Below are 16973 nucleotides of genomic sequence, written 5' to 3' on the forward strand. Positions count from 1 at the left end.
ACAATAATAATCTTGGCTAAAATACAATCAAAACTACAATTAAAAAAATGATATTTATTTATGTTGTACTTTCATGCTATAATGTGAACATTGTTTTTATGTAAAAAGCATATGATAACACTGATATAGCTACAGAAAAACATGATTGTTTAATTAGTTAATAAAAGTTAAATAAATAGTTAATATAAGCTTTGTTTCCCCCCTGCCTTGAATGCAATATCAAATCAAAAGATTATATAGGCCTATTACATAAAAGTTAAAGGCCAAAACTTACTGTTCTGAATCTGGACTACATGTTCCCATTTTCAGGAAAAACAAGCCAGAAGAAGACAAGAATACTATGATTGTGTCTGGTCAGGATATATGGGCTGATGTTAATGAGAAGTAAGTTCATTAGGCATCTAATAACCGTTTGTGATTATGCGTGTAACTCGCACCAAGGGACGAAATATTTCTCGTTTTATCCGGTCTCATCGCCGCTAGCGCGTCTCCATGGTTACACACCTGCCCCAATAGAACCCAGCGGATCAGGTGTGTAACCATGGAGACGCGCGCGCTGTGAGGAGGCAGGATCAGGAGCGCGCCGCTCGCTCTCTCGCTTCCTCTCTCGTCAGTCAGTCAGTCTCTCCGTCGCGCTCTTCTGTGGATGCAACACCGTCCAGACCCTGGCACGCGAACATCAAACAAACCCAAACAATGACATTATCTGCAACGATACGACAGAAACACACCATTATCTGACCAACTGAACCAATTCCGCGCCTCTTTCTGTGCTCGCTGTTTACCGGTAAGTAAATGTTTGGATAGATTTGCGAGCGCAGCGGATGCATTGAATTATTATTATTATTATTAGAGCAAAGCTGCATTGGAAAGACAACGAGTGCAGCGTTGTCTTTTATGCACGAAGCGTTTATGTTTTGTTTGAATGCATTTGTCAATGCAAACTGAATTGGAGAAGCAGGGACATTCTGTGTCTTGCATGAATGTTGCAAAACCTTGCTGCATTTATTTTCAATCCAGCCTCTGTGCTCTATTTCCATCATGACTCTACTGTACGCATTTTTATTTTCAGCTAGTCTCTTTTTAATTGTTTTACGATAGATTATGAGTGTATTTTCCTTCACTACATACTTTAAAATAGTACTTGCATGCAAAAAAAAATGCATGCTTGTTTCAAAATATGATGTCCAATACTTAACAAAAGGCAATTTGTGTTAAATGGTGCATTGCAAATTTTGCATTAACCTTAACATCCGTATTCTGCAAGTAAAAGACATTTTTCTTTTTTAGAAAATAAATAGACAGTTCAGCGTTTGCAGTAAATATAAATATAGATTCTGTTGATGCTTATAAACATTAATATCTTTTACTGGCTGAATGAAGATCTAATAAATGCAAGGATTTCAATGCACCATTAAACACAAATTGTTCTTTAATAGCTGATATTGAACATATATTTTAAGTGTTTACATATAGATGTTTACATTCATCCTTGTGAGTTTTATACAAGGATGTATTGGAATTGTGGGATTAAAACAGCATTGAATCTGAACACATAATATCTTCCTTTAATGAAAGATCAAAAGAATCCAAGTCTGAAGTTTTAAAATGGCTGATAATTCAGAGTTTATAAGCTGATAAATGTCATTGATTTATGGCAGATCTGTTGATTGTCCATTTTGCAAAGCTCAATTGGTTTGTGAAGCGAATCAGTTCAAGCTGCTGTTTAAGTTGTCTGTATCTATATGTCTATCCCTGTGAGATACGTTTGAGTCGATATCGTTAAATCCATAAAGTGTCTGAAGGCTGTAAGGGCGGGAAAAGGGCGGTTACACCTTTCACTGATTTAACTACATCGTTCATTTGAGAGAGCTACGGGAGGGCAGTAAAAGATCCGATTTATAGGTCTGTTCACAGCTGCCAGACTATTTGGTGCCTACGCGCTGATGTTCGGTCAAAGGCCATGTTGAGTTTAATAGGATGGCTCTATTAAGAAACGCAAAGAAGGCGTTTCCTAGTAAATAGGCTCATTATCGCTCTAATATATGTAAGTGCCAGTCAAATATTCTGGTAAAGCCAGATACAAGCCAGGAGGATGGAGAATGTACAAATTGTTGTTTCTTTTAGTAAAGTTGAAGGTCTGATTGTTGTTCTGATCCATATTTCAAGTACCTGCACATTTCTTGTTGTTTTGTTGTGCGCAGGAGGTGAAAATAACTAAATAAAGTAAATAATGCATCACGTACAACAGAGGAAGAAACCTCTGGCTTTTTCTCAATCTCTGCAGCAGAGTGTAAAATAAACCATTCTTTTTCGTTCACTGCTCCTGGGCCCAGATTTTGTGCTTCTTATAGCAGGTTATACTTATTTGTGCACTGGGCTCGGATACAAGCGGGCTCCTGATGGCAGTAAATCTGTGATTTATAGTTTTTGTTGAGCTCGGTTCTGAGAGGTGCTGATTAGATTCCGTGGTAGTTTTTTGAGGCTGTGCCATCCTGTGAAGTGTCTTTCTGTTCCTGTCAATGAGCCGAGATGTTCAAATTCTGCTCATCTTTATCAATGCACTCTTGCACTTGTTTGGCAAATGTGACCCTGGACCACAAAACCAGTCATAAGTAGCATGGGTATATCTGTAGCAAAAGATTTCATGGCACAAATCATTAGGATATTGAGTAAAGATCATGTTCCATGAAGATAGTTTGTAAATTTCATGCCGTAAATATATCAGAACTTCATTTTTATTTAGTAATATGCATTGCTAAGAACTTAATTTGGACCATTTTAAAGGTGATTTTCTCAATATTTAGATTTTTTTGCACCCTCAGATTCCAGATTTTCAAATAGTTGTGTTTCAGCCAAATAATGTCCCATCATAACAAACAAACAAGAGTGGAATCAGTAAGATTTTTAAAATGTTTTCGAAAGAATTATGCTGATCATAACTGCATTTATTTGATCAAAAATTTTGTAAAATATTATTACAATTTAAAATAACTGTTTTCTGATGGAATATGTTTTCAAATAAAATGTATTCCTGTGGTGAAAGCTGAATTTTCAGCATTGTTACTCTAGTCTTCAGTGTCACATGATCCTTCAGAAATCATTCTAATATGCTGATTTGCTGACATGTTTATTAATATCATTTATATTTCGGTGGAAACTATGATACAGTTTTTGAGGGTTCTTTGAGTAATAAAAAAAAAAAAACAGTATTTATTTGAATCAGAAATATTTCGTAACAGTAAAAATGTCTTTACTGTCACTTTTAATAGATTTAATGCATCCTTGCTGAATAAAAGTATATATTGTTTTTTTTTTATATACTGCCACAATGTTGGCACTAGGGATGCTATAGCAGGCATTAGTGTGAACTGTCTTCTTTTACAGTCAGTTTTCTCTTTCAGGTCAACTAATGTTGTTTGTTTAAAGAGAATCTTGCTTGCTTAGTTATACTGTCAACATGTTTATTGCTAGCTTCCTGATTAATAACATATCCGTTTAATGCAAAGTAATAGTTCATGCAACTCTATCACCCTCATGAGTACTAGGTTGTAGTTCAAGAACATGTTAAAGCCTGAAATGTTGTTGGCAACTCATTTTACTTCTGTAATCCAACATATTTATGTGAGCTAAAAACAGTAAAAAGAGCCAACTTTATTAAACATACTTCAAATGTGTTGGCCAAGCATTCATATCCCTGTTGAAAAAAAAAAACAGCATATGCTGGTTAAGTATGTTTTGAAGCATAACAGCTGGCTTGAGCTGGTTTAAAATGGTCCTTAGCTGGTCATGAGCTGGTTTGAGTTGGTTCTGAGCTGGTTATAAGTTGGTCATGAGCAGGAGCTAGTTGCTTAGGACCAGCTTAGGATCCGCACATGATCATCTAAGGACCAGTTTAAACCAGCTCAGATCCAGCTTTAACCAGCTCATAACCAACTAAGGACCAGTTTAAACCAGCTCAGAACTAGCTTTAACCAGATCATAACAAATAAGGACCAGTTTAAACCAGCTCACAACCAACTAAGGACCAGTTTAAACCAGCTCAGAACCAGCTTAAACCAGTTTATAACCAACTAAGGACCAGTTTAAACCAGCTCATAACCAGCTTAAACCAGCTCATAACCAACTAAGGACCAGTTTAAACCAGCCCATAACCAGTTTTAACCAGATCATAACAACTAAGGACCAGTTTAAACCAGCTCAGAACCAGCTTTAACCAGCTCATAACCAACTAAGGACCAGTTTAAACCAGCTCACAACCAACTAAGGACCAGTTTAAACCAGCTCAGAACCAGCTTAAACCAGTTTATAACCAACTAAGGACCAGTTTAAACCAGCCCATAACCAGTTTTAACCAGATCATAACCAACTAAGGACTAGTTTAAACCACCATCTTATAACCAACTAAGGACCAGTTTAAACCAGCTCAGAACCAGCTTTAACCAGCTCATAACCAACTAAGGACCAGTTTAAACCAGCTCACAACCAACTAAGGACCAGTTTAAACCAGCTCAGAACCAGCTTAAACCAGTTTATAACCAACTAAGGACCAGTTTAAACCAGCCCATAACCAGTTTTAACCAGATCATAACAACTAAGGACCAGTTTAAACCAGCTCAGAACCAGCTTTAACCAGCTCATAACCAACTAAGGACCAGTTTAAACCAGCTCAGAACCAGCTTTAACCAGCTCATAACCAACTAAGGACTAGTTTAAACCACCATCTTATAACCAACTAAGGACCAGTTTAAACCAGCTCAGAACCAGCTTTAACCAGCTCATAACCAACTAAGGATCAGTTTAAACCAGCTCATAACCAACTAAGGACCGGTTTAAACCAGCTCAGAACCAGCTTTAACCAGCTCATAACCAACTAAGGATCAGTTTAAACCAGCTTAAACCAGCTCATAACCAACTAAGGACCAGTTTAAACCAGCTCAGAACCAGCTTTAACCAGCTCATAACCAACTAAGGATCATTTTAAACCAGCTTAAACCAGCTCATAAACAACTAAGGACCAGTTTAAATCAGCTCAGAACCAGCTTAAACCAGCTCATAACCAACTAAGGACCAGTTTTAATCAGCTCAGAACCAGCTTAAACCATTTCATGGCCAACTAAGGACCAGTTTAAACATGCTCAGAACGAGCTTAAACCAGCTCATAACCAACTACCAGTTTAAACCAGCTTTAACCAGCTCATAACCAACTAAGGACCAGTTTAAACCAGCTCAGAACCAGCTTTAACCAGCTCATAACCAACTAAGGACCAGTTTAAACCAGCTCATAACCAACTAAGGACCAGTTTAAACCAGCTCAGAACCAGCTTTAACCAGCTCATAACCAACTAAGGACCGGTTTAAACCGGCTCAGAACCATCTTAAACCAGCTCATAACCAACTAAGGACCAGTTTAAACCAGCTCACAACCAGCTTTAACCAGCTCATAACAAACTAAGGACTGGTTTAAACCAGCTCAGAACCAGCTTTAACCAGCTCATAACCAACTAAGGACCAGTTTAAACCTGCTCAGAACCATCTTAAACCATTCCATGACCAACTAAGGACCAGTTCAATCCAGCTCAGAACCAGTTTAAACCATTCCATGACCAACTAAGGACCAGTTTAAACCTGCTCAGAACCAGCTTAAACCATTCCATGACCAACTAAGGACCAGTTCAATCCAGCTCAGAACTATCTTAAATTAGCTCATAACCAACTAAGGACCAGTTTAAACCAGCTCATAACCAACTAAGGACCAGCTCATGACCAACTAAGGACCATCTTAAACCAGCTCATAACCAACTAAGGACCAGTTTAAACCAGCTCATAACCAACTAAGGACCAGCTTAAATCAGCTCAGAACCATCTTAAACCAGCTCATAACCAACTAAGGACCAGTTTAAATCAGCTCAGAACCAGCTTAAACCATTTCATGGCCAACTAAGGACCAGTTTTAACATGCTCAGAACGAGTTTAAACCAGCTCATAACCAACTACCAGTTTAAACCAGCTTTAACCAGCTCATAACCAACTAAGGACCAGTTTAAACCAGCTCAGAACCAGCTTTAACCAGCTCATAACCAACTAAGGATCAATTTAAACCAGCTTAAACCAGCTCTTAACCAACTAACGACCAGTTTAAACCAGCTCACAACCAGCTTTAACCAGCTCATAACAAACTAAGGACCAGTTTAAACCAGCTCAGAACCAGCTTTAACCAGCTCATAACCAACTAAGGACCAGTTTAAACCTGCTCAGAACCATCTTAAACCATTCCATGACCAACTAAGGACCAGTTCAATCCAGCTCACAACCAGCTTAAACCATTCCATGACCAACTAAGGACCAGTTTAAACCAGCTCAGAACCAGCTTAAACCATTCCATGACCAACTAAGGACCAGTTTAAACCTGCTCAGAACCAGCTTAAACCATTCCATGACCAACTAAGGACCAGTTCAATCCAGCTCAGAACTATCTTAAATTAGCTCATAACCAACTAAGGACCAGTTTAAACCAGCTCATAACCAACTAAGGACCAGCTTAAACCAGCTCATGACCAACTAAGGACCAGCTTAAACCAGCTCATGACCAACTAAGGACCAGCTTAAACCAGCTCATAACCAACTAAGGACCAGTTTAAACCAGCTCATAACCAACTAAGGACCAGCTTAAACCAGCTCATAACCAACTAAGGACCAGTTTAAACCAGCAAATAACCAACTAAGGACCAGCTTAAACCAGCTCATAAGCAACTAAGGACCAGCTTAAACCAGCTCATAAGCAACTAAGGACCAGTTTAAACCAGCTAATAACCAACTAAGGACCAGTTTAAACCAGCTCATAACCAACTAAGGACCAGCTTAAACCAGCTCATAAGCAACTAAGGACCAGTTTAAACCAGCTCATAACCAACTAAGGACCAGCTTAAACCAGCTCATGACCAACTAAGGACCAGCTTAAACCAGCTCATAAGCAACTAAGGACCAGCTTAAACCAGCTCATGACCAACTAAGGACCAGTTTAAACCAGCTCATAAGCAACTAAGGACCAGCTTAAACCAGCTCATGACCAACTAAGGACCAGCTTAAACCAGCTCATAAACAACTAAGGACCAGTTTAAACCAGCTCATGACCAACTAAGGACCAGCTTAAACCAGCTCATAACCAACTAAGGACCAGTTTAAATCAGCTCAGAACCATCTTAAACCAGCTTATAACCAACTAAGGACCAGCTTAAACCAGCTCATGACCAACTAAGGACCAGCTTAAACCAGCTCATAACCAACTAAGGACCAGTTTAAATCAGCTCAGAACCATCTTAAACCAGCTCATAACCAACTAAGGACCAGTTTAAACCAGCTCATAACCAACTAAGGACCAGCTTAAACCAGCTCATAACCAACTAAGGACCAGCTTAAACCAGCTCATAACCAACTAAGGACCAGCTTAAACCAGCTCATGACCAACTAAGGACCAGCTTAAACCAGCTCATAACCAACTAAGGACCAGCTTAAACCAGCTCATAACCAACTAAGGACCAGCTTAAACCAGCTCATGACCAACTAAGGACCAGCTTAAACCAGCTCATAAGCAACTAAGTATTATCTTAAACTAGCTAAAAAGAGTAAAAAGAGCCAACTTTATTAAACATGTACTTCAAATGTGTTGGCCAAGCATTCATATTTTTTTTTATTTGAAAAAACAAAAAACAAAAAAAACAGCATATGGACCAGTTTAATCCAGCTCAGAACCAAGGACCATTTTAAACCAGCACCCGACGAGATCAGAACCAGTCTTATCCAGCTCATAACCAACTAATGACCATCTTAAACCAGCTCAAACATACCTAACATTCCACGCTTTAAAACATCCCTAACAACATATGCTGTTTTTTTAACAGGGATCTAGGTTTTCACCCTTGAATAAGGTATGTTTTAGTCCATCCTGTTAACACAGCCAACCTAATGTGACCTTTGTAGTTTATTTTGCAATATGTATGCACAAGACAAGGTTTTAGTGCACATTGAATACAAATCATGTCTTTGTTTTCTTACTGTGAAAGGTAAACATGCCCTCGTCTTTCTCCAGTAATTGCAGCATCATAACGTTAGGATTAAACTCACAACCAAAGGGCACATTAAATATGCAGCTACTCTGTGGTCGACTGCAACCGTTATGCTGAGCGCTGCCACACATTTTTTTTTGGTCCGCATCCCTCTCTAGCCCTCTATCTTTCCTCGCTCATGCATTCAGTGACGTACAGGTCTCAAATAAAACAGAGAGTGAGGAGAGAGTGTGAAAGTGAGAGATAGACGGGTGTAAATCAGTGTAAATCTGCTGTGCGCTAACACGAATCAATGTTCCCCGACCCTCAACCCGAGAGAATTCACTTCATCACTCACTGTGAAAAAATGAAAAAATGAGACAAAGAAGAGAAAGAGGGAATAAAGTGAATAAATTATTGGATTGTTTTAATTTACCATTGTTTAACTTGACTAATCAATTAAGAGCAAGATACTTACACAAGAACATTGTCGTCTTGAAGTAGGAAAGAGAGACAGTTAAATCCAACAATGAAAATTGCTGCAAATTTACTGAAACACATTACAAAGGAATTGGAGAAATGTTGCATTACATCATTTGCTCACCAATAGATGCCCTTGAGAGAATGGGTGCCGTCAGAATGTCCAACCATCTGATAAAAACATCACAATAATCCACAAGTAATCCACTCCAAACACTCCAGTCCATCAAGCAAAAACAATTCATTTCTCTCCTGATTCAGACAACATGACTTGTTTAAATTTAAAATGTCTTAATGATGGACTAAATATCTTCATTTTCACTTCACAATACATTAATTGATGGACTGGAGTGGTGTGGATTATTTGTGGATTATTGTGATGTTGGACTGACGGCACCCATTCACTTCAGAGGATCTATTGGTGAGCAAGTGATGTAATGCTAAATTTTTCTAAATCTGTTCCCATGAAGAAACAAACTCATCTATATCTTGGATGGCCCGTAAATAAAGGGGTGAGTGAATCAAGTTTTGAACATTTTGGTATGAAAATTCTGAAAATTTTTGGGTAAGATATCAATTTAATTAAGAACCACTAGCTATCTACAAAAACAAACAGAAAACATAGAGCTGCCAAAACACAGTTTATATGCAACTCCTTCCCATTCTGTATGATAACTGTGTCAGCACCATGGTTAAATAAGAAGCGAGAGATTTGGAAGAGGGCTGAGAAAGGAAGCAGTGAGGGAGGAGAGCAGGAACGTAGGATGACAGGGACAAGAAAAGAAACACAGAAGGACCATTCATTGTGCTCATTTGCACATGTGCTGCTACAGACAAGACTGGTTTTTAATTTTCACTAAATGTCCTGTACCTCTAGTTTTTATTCTTTGTATCTCTGGACCTCGTGGATTTAATGTACTACTGACTCTTTGCTCCTTTTTACTCTCTTTTAAAACACTTTGTCCTAAAGCAATCAAAGCTCTCTTTTATGGTTTCAGAGTATTTATTTATTTATTTTTTTTGCTGGATTTCTGTCATGTTGCACAGTGAAATTTCATTGGTTAAATTTATCACTCCACTCAGCTGTTTTAATGCTACATTTCAGGTTAATTTACAATACCTTGCGAAAGTATTCATACCCCTTCATTTTTTCATGTTGGTGCCTTACTGTATGTAAAACTGTTTTAAATTACTTTTTCCCACATCAATCTACACCATAATCAGGACCATAATGACTAAGCAAAAACAGAATTGTAAGCTTCATAAATTTATATTAAAAAAAAACCCCTGAAAAAAGCACTTTGCATAAATATTCATACCCTTAACTCAGTACTTAGCTGAAGCAACTTTACACCCTCGAGTGTTTTTGGGGTATGATGCAACAAGCTTTGCACATCAACATTTGGCAATTATCTGCCATTCTTTGCTTCACCTCTTCACCTCTCAAGCTCTGTCAGCTTGGATGGGGTCTGGCAGACAGTTTCAGATTTCTCCAGAAATGTTTGATTGGGTTCAAGGCCAGGCTCTGGCTGGGCCACCCAAGGACATTCACAGAGTTGTCTGTAAGCCACTCTTGCTGTGTGCTTTGGCTCATTGTCCTGCTCAAACCTTCTGTCCAGTCTGAGATTCTAAATGCTCTGGACTAGGTTTTCATTAAGGCTATCTCAATATTTTGGTGCACTGATCTTTTCTTCTACTCTGATGAATCCCTCAGTCTCAGCCACTGAAAAACAGCCCAATATGAGGCTGCTACCAGCACATTTTATTTTTGGCATTGTACTTTGCAGGTGATGAGCAGAGCCTGCTTTCCTTCAAACATGATGATTGTAATTGAAGTTCATCAGACCAGAGAATCTTGTTTCCCACAGTTTTTTTTTTTTTTTTTTGCAAAATCCAAATGTGTTTACATGTGTCTTCACTGAGGAGAAAAATGAGTCTTGCCACACCACTATGAAGCCCAGATTGGTGGAGTGTTGTAGTGATGTTTGTCCTTCTGTAAGTTTCTCCCATCTTCACATATGATCAGGGAGCTCAACTAGAGTGACCATCAGGTTCTTGGTCACCACTCTAGCCAAGGCCCTTCTCCATCAATTGCTCAATTTGGCCAGGAGGCCAGCTCTAGGAAGTGTCCTGGTTGTTTCAAACTTCTTCCATTAAGGGTAACAGAGACTACATGCTTCTGTGAACCTTCAATGCAGCAGAATTATTCCTGAACTCTCTTCCTCGATGTGTGGTCTGATGCAGTCCTGTCTCTCAGCTCTACAGGCAGTTTTTTTTAAACTTCAGAGCTTGGTTTTTGCTTTAATGTGCATTTTATGAGCTGAATCTCACCTGTCCCAGATAAGGGTATAAATTAGGGATGCACGATATTTATCGGACAGATAAATTATCGACCGATATGGGTAAAAATTAAGTCATTTTTATTGCTCCGATAAATAAATGAAATCCGATCCGATAAAGTACTCTTGCTGGTAAATCAATCAATCAGTCTGGTTTATCTGAGATTCATCTGCTTTCCGAGTGCAAGTGACTGCAGCTGTAAACTGCAGTGACTCGCGGACTTTGTCGCACAACAAATCTCACTTCAGAGGTCGTCATCGTGGTGAATCTGTTTTAGGGGCCGTTCACGTCGCGCCTAAAAACGTGTGGAAAACGCTAGACTAGCCTGCTCTGCTGTGGCGTCTGCCGTTGCTAAGCAACCATGACCTGCGCTCTCCATAAAGACGCGGAAGTTTCAGCAAAGGATAAATGGATTTTCAGCATTAAAAATCGCTTGCAGTAGCTCTGTTATTAAATTTATTTATAAATGGTTATTCCTGTACAGCTATGATAAGCTGTTTCTCCACCTTGGCAGGGCTTTCAATGTTATTAAGGGAACGGGTGAAGCTGATTGTTTGGTTCATGTCATATGACCTGCGTTGGGCTTGCAACATTCTGAAAAGTTGATGTTTTTATCTCGATTCTGATGTTTTATTCCCCGCCTTGTACGATTTGGTTGCTGCACACATTCATAATATGATCAATAAGAAGCTTTAACGGACATTTGGACATCTGACTTTACTCCATGATGCACTTTTCATTTTTTCCAGGTTGACAAATGTCAAAGCATTTTATTTATTTAGAATTGTGGTGCCTTACACAAAAAATAAAAACATTTTTGAAGAGTCAGGACTGATGTTTGCTATGATTGTTAGACCCAGATATATACAGTAATATACATTTCATTAGTTTTTCTCAGATTTTGTATTCTCCTGGGTGCACAAAATTATCATATAAAAATATGAACGTATCGGTATCGGTATCGATATCGGCCACAAGAAGGACTTAATTATCGGCTATCGGTAAAAAATTTTCATATCGTGCATCCCTACTATAAATACTTATGCAATCCAACATGTTTTTACTTTGCCCTTATGATGTATGGAGTATAGACTGATGTGGAAAAAAGTAATTTAAAGCAGTTTAATATGCTGCAGCAACCAAACAAAATGTGAAAAAATGAAAACGTAAACTAAAGTTAGATGTAAACTATACCAACTTGAAATTTCAGACTTCCAACCATAATGACATTACATCTCTTGTGAAAAAGAAGTGTACTTAGAGGAGTAGTTCAGCCAAAAATTTAAATTTGCTAAAAATGTACTCACCTAGGCCACCCAAAATGTAGATGAGTTTCTTTATCAGAACAGGTTTGGAGAAATTTTGCGTTACATCACTCTGTAGTGAATAGGTGACGTCAGAATGAGAGTCCAAATATCTGATAAAAATATCACAAACATTTACAAGTAATCCATACCACTCCAGTCCATCAATTAACATATTGTGAGAAGAAAAGCTGTGTGTTTGTAAGAAACAAATCCATCATTAAAAAATGTTTAACTTCAAATGAGTCATCTATCCATAATATTGCTTTCTTCAGTGAAAAAATTGTCTCATTTGAATCAGGAGAGAAATATGCAAATAGCGAAATAAACCAATCAAACAGCCCAGAATATTTTTAAGCAAATATGTAAATGGAAGTGTTAATGTGTGTATTTTTTTCTACTGGATGAAGAAAAAAAATGTTTCAACTTAAAAACATAAGTGTTTCTGCTGACTTAAAATTGCAAGTTTACTCAACTCAATATCCAAGTTTTCACATACTACAACTTAACATTTAACGTTGACTAAACTTAAAAATTTTAGGGCAGCATGAAGATATTTTGTAAATTTCCTACCATAAATATGTCAAAAACTTTTTTGATTAGTAATATGTATTGCTAATTACTTAATTTGGACAACTTTAAAGGTGATTTTCTCAATATTTTTATTTTTTTGCGCCCTCAGATTCCAGATATTCAAATACAGTGCCTTGCAAAAGTATTCATTTTTTTCACATTTTGTTTTGTTGCAGCATTATGTTAAACTGCTTTAAATTTTTTTCCCACATCAACATCTACATCTCATACACCATAATGACAAAGCACAAAACAGATTTGTAACAACTTTGCAAATTTATTAGAAATAAAAAAACTGAAAAGATCTCGTTGCATAAGTATTCATACCCTTTTCTGGGACACTCGAAATTTAGCTCAGGAGCATTCATATTGCTTCTAGATGTTACTATACTTCGAGAGGAGTTAAACTGTGGCAAATTCATTTGAATGAGTGTGATTTAGAAAGGCACAGACCTCTCAGAAAACTCAGTCTAACAGCTGAAAATGCATATCAGAGCAAAAACCAAGCCCTGAGGTCAAGATAACTGCCTGTAGAGCTCAGTAACAGACTTGAGTTAAGGCAATGATCTAGGGAAGAGTTCAGAAAAAAATCTGCTGCATTGAAGGTTCACAGAAGCATTATCCATAATGGAAGACGATTGGAACAACTAGGACTCTAGAAAATGTCTGCCAGCCCCCATCCAAGCTGACAGAGCTTGAGAGGTGAAAAGGTGAGGCAAAGAGTGGCAGATAATTGCCAAATGCAGATGTGCAAAGCTTGTCACATCATACCCAAAAAGACTTGAGGCTGTAAAGGTGCTTCAACTATGTACTGAGTTAAGGGTATGAATACTTATGCAATGTACTTATTTCAGTGTTTTATTTTTAATAAATTTGTAAAATTTGCAAATCTGTTTTTTGCTTTGTCATTATTATGGTGTATGGAGTGTACATTGATGTGGGGAAAAACTAATTTAAAGCAGTTAACATAATACTGCAACGAAACAAAATGAGGAAAAAAATGAAGGGGTATGAATACTTTTGCAAGGCACTGTAGTTGTATCTCGACCAAATATTGTCCTTTAACAATGGAGCTTATTTATTCAGCTTTCAGACTGTGTATAAAGGTCCTGGGTCACATTTTGGGCAGAAGCAAAGATTATTAAAATGTTAAAATGTCTTAAAGGGATAGTTCACCCCAAACCTTTGGTATCATTTACTCACCATCATGTTATTCCGAACCACTAACTCACAGAGACACAAGCATTGGGTCTGTTATGTGAAGAAAGTTGGTAACTAAACAGTTACTGGTAGCCACTGACTTCAACAGAGGGGGAAAATGCTATGGAATTCAGTGGCTACCACCAAAACATCTTCTTATATATAAACACAGAGTAAGAAGAGCTGAACTATTCACGGTCATTCATGATTCCGTTGTTCTGCAAGCAAGAGTGTTCAAGAACTGGGTAATTTTTGGCTGGTCATGTGAATTTTAACATGTCGCATTCTCTTAGTTGAAAATAAAACAGAATTTGTTATGCAATGACATTTTTAAAGACCTAATAATTTCTTTACTGTGTAAAACTTTATAATAAGTGAAAATTTACTCAGTCCTCCATTAAAACCTTAATTGACTGTGAAATATTTCTTGTCAGCTTATACAAAATGTTCAAATGCTGGTACAAACTATTTCTTTGATTCTTTCTCACACACAGCTAATGGTGTGTTAATAGAGAGTGTTATGGGCTGCTGTAGTCCCGGCCTCCTTTTAGCCGTGTGTGTGTAAGCGAGCGTGACTGTAGCATTACTCATGTCGTGACACAGCATATCTCGTGCGACGAGAGGAACCCTATACAGACAGCCTGAAGAGGACTGTGTGTTTGAGTTTGGTGTTCACACATCTAGTGAATCTCTCTTCTGTCGTCCTCAAGTGTGATATAGAAGCGACCTGGCTTGAAATTTCTGGCTTGGAACACAAAATGAAATATATCCTTTCCAAAAATATACAGAAATAGAGGCAGCAGAACAATCATGACGTGCATTGAAGTGGGCGGTTTACCAAAATCTTATTTCATGCTATGATTTTGTACCAGTAACTGTACATTTCACAATACAGTTGTTTTTGTCAGAAAATTCAACCCAGTAGTTTATGTAGTAACTAACACTGTGGTAAAGATATTTTGGGATAATCGGATGAGTTAAATTGAGTTGTAAATTATAGCATTTTTGTTCTCGTTTGATTATTTTGCCTTTTGATGGATGCAAAGCATGATTATTCAGTTGAGTCTCAGTGGAGGCACATCAAATGAATTCAGGATGAATGCGGCAAGATGCGTCATTGCTTGCTAGCCACAAATGTAAATTCAATTCAACTTTTTTGCAACTTGTCGCCATTGTCACACTGTATTTTTTGACATTTGTCCATTTCTTGGTTGCTCACATGTACACACTACCACTCAAAAGTTTTTGAACAGTAGGATTTTTGTGGGATTTATGTTTTTAAAGAAGTCTCTTCTGCTCACCAAGCCTGCATTTATTTGATCTAAAGTACAGCAAAAACTGTAAAAACTTTGAAATTGTTATACTATTTAAAATAACTGCTTTCTATTTTGAATATTTTTTAAAAATCTAATTTATTCCTGTGATTTCAAAGCTGAGTTTTTAGCATCATTACTTCAGTCACATGATCCTTCAGAAATCATTTTAATATTCTGATTTGCCACTCCAAAAACATTTTTTATTTGATTATTTTGTTAATTTGAGTAATTTTTTAAGGTTTCTTTGATGAATAGAAAGTTCAGAAGAACAGCATTTATCTGAAATAGAAATCTTTTGTAACATTATAAATGTCTTTATCATGACTTTTGATCAATTTTAAGCATCCTTTGCCAAATAAAAGTTTTAATTTCTATAATTTCTTTCCAAATATATATATATATATATATATAGATAGATAGATAGATAGATAGATAGATAGATAGATAGATAGATAGATAGATAGATAGATAGATAGATAGATAGATAGATAGATAGATAGGCTTTGGAATGGTATAGTGTATAATGCTACAAAAGCTTTTTATTTCAGTTACAATGCTGAAAAATGTTGATAATAATTAATAATAATAATAAACAAATCAGCATATTAGAATGATTTCTGAAGGATCAAGTGACACTGAAGACTGGAGTAATGATACTGATCATCACAGGAATAAATTACTTTTTAAAATATATTCGAATAGAAAACTTATTTTAAATAGTAAAACAATTTTACAGTTTTTGCTGTACTTTGGATCAAATAAATGCAGGCTTGGTGAGCAAAAGAGACTTCTTTAAAAAAAAAACATTAAAAATGTTACTGTTCAAAAACTTTTGACTGGTAGTGTAAATAATATGTGGCATTTCCGCCCACTTATAATCAAATTTGTGGTCTAAACAGTACAGCAGAATCATTCATTTCTTAAAAATAAATGTTCCAGAAGGGTGATTTTGCATTGATGCCATACACTCGCAAAAATAAAGGTGCTTTAAAAGGTTCTTCACAGCGATGCCATAGAAGAACCAATTTTGGTTCCACAAGGAACCATTCAGTCAGGTTCTTTAAAGAACCATCTCTTTCTTACCTTTTTATAATCTGAAGAACCTTCTTTCACCACAAAGAACCTTTTGTGAAACAGAAAGGTTCTTCAGTTGTTAAAGTTTCTTTATGGAACCATTTAGACAAAAAGGTTCTTCTATGGCATCGTGAAGCACCTTTATTTTCAAGAGTGTGGAAGAACATTTTTAGGTTCTCCAAAGAACCGTTTTTTAGAACATCTGAAGAACATTTTTTCATTATAAAGAACCTTTGTGCAATGGAAGCATTTCATTGATGTTGAAGGTTCTTCATGGAACTAGATGCCAATAAAGAACCTTTATTTTTTCGAGAGTGCATAGTGTGCATTAATAGTAAAATATTTGTGGTGACACCTCCAAAGACCCTCCTCATGCTGTCAAACCTTAAACATATCATTTGTTTTCAATAAAATAAGTACATTTTTCCTCATCCAGTGGACTGATTAATAACTGTAATTACATGTATCCATTGCCCAGAAACTGACGAGGCCAAAAGCAATTATGATTTCAACTCTATTAACTGTAATTTGATTAATTGGTTACTCATGTGCTCCGCGCTCACCCTGACGGCTCAGTGAAATGCAGTTGGTAAGGATTCAATGTCCATGTTTTGCTTAACTAAAGCTTCTCCATCGTTGTT

At 37.0% G+C, this 16973-nt stretch overlaps 1 protein-coding gene across 1 annotated transcript in view; it reads left to right on the top strand.

Annotated features, from left to right (window-relative positions):
- The first annotated feature begins 652 nt into the window (after positions 1–652).
- rims3 (regulating synaptic membrane exocytosis 3) overlaps positions 653–16973 on the top strand; it is a 100988-nt gene continuing 84667 nt past the window's right edge. The window contains exon 1 of the mRNA XM_073821594.1: positions 653–787. The gene's annotated coding sequence lies outside the window, so the exon portion shown is untranslated. The remainder of the gene's footprint in view (positions 788–16973) is intronic.

The sequence above is a fragment of the Garra rufa genome, chromosome 17 (genome assembly GCF_049309525.1).
Source record: "Garra rufa chromosome 17, GarRuf1.0, whole genome shotgun sequence".
Lineage (NCBI taxonomy): Eukaryota > Metazoa > Chordata > Actinopteri > Cypriniformes > Cyprinidae > Garra > Garra rufa.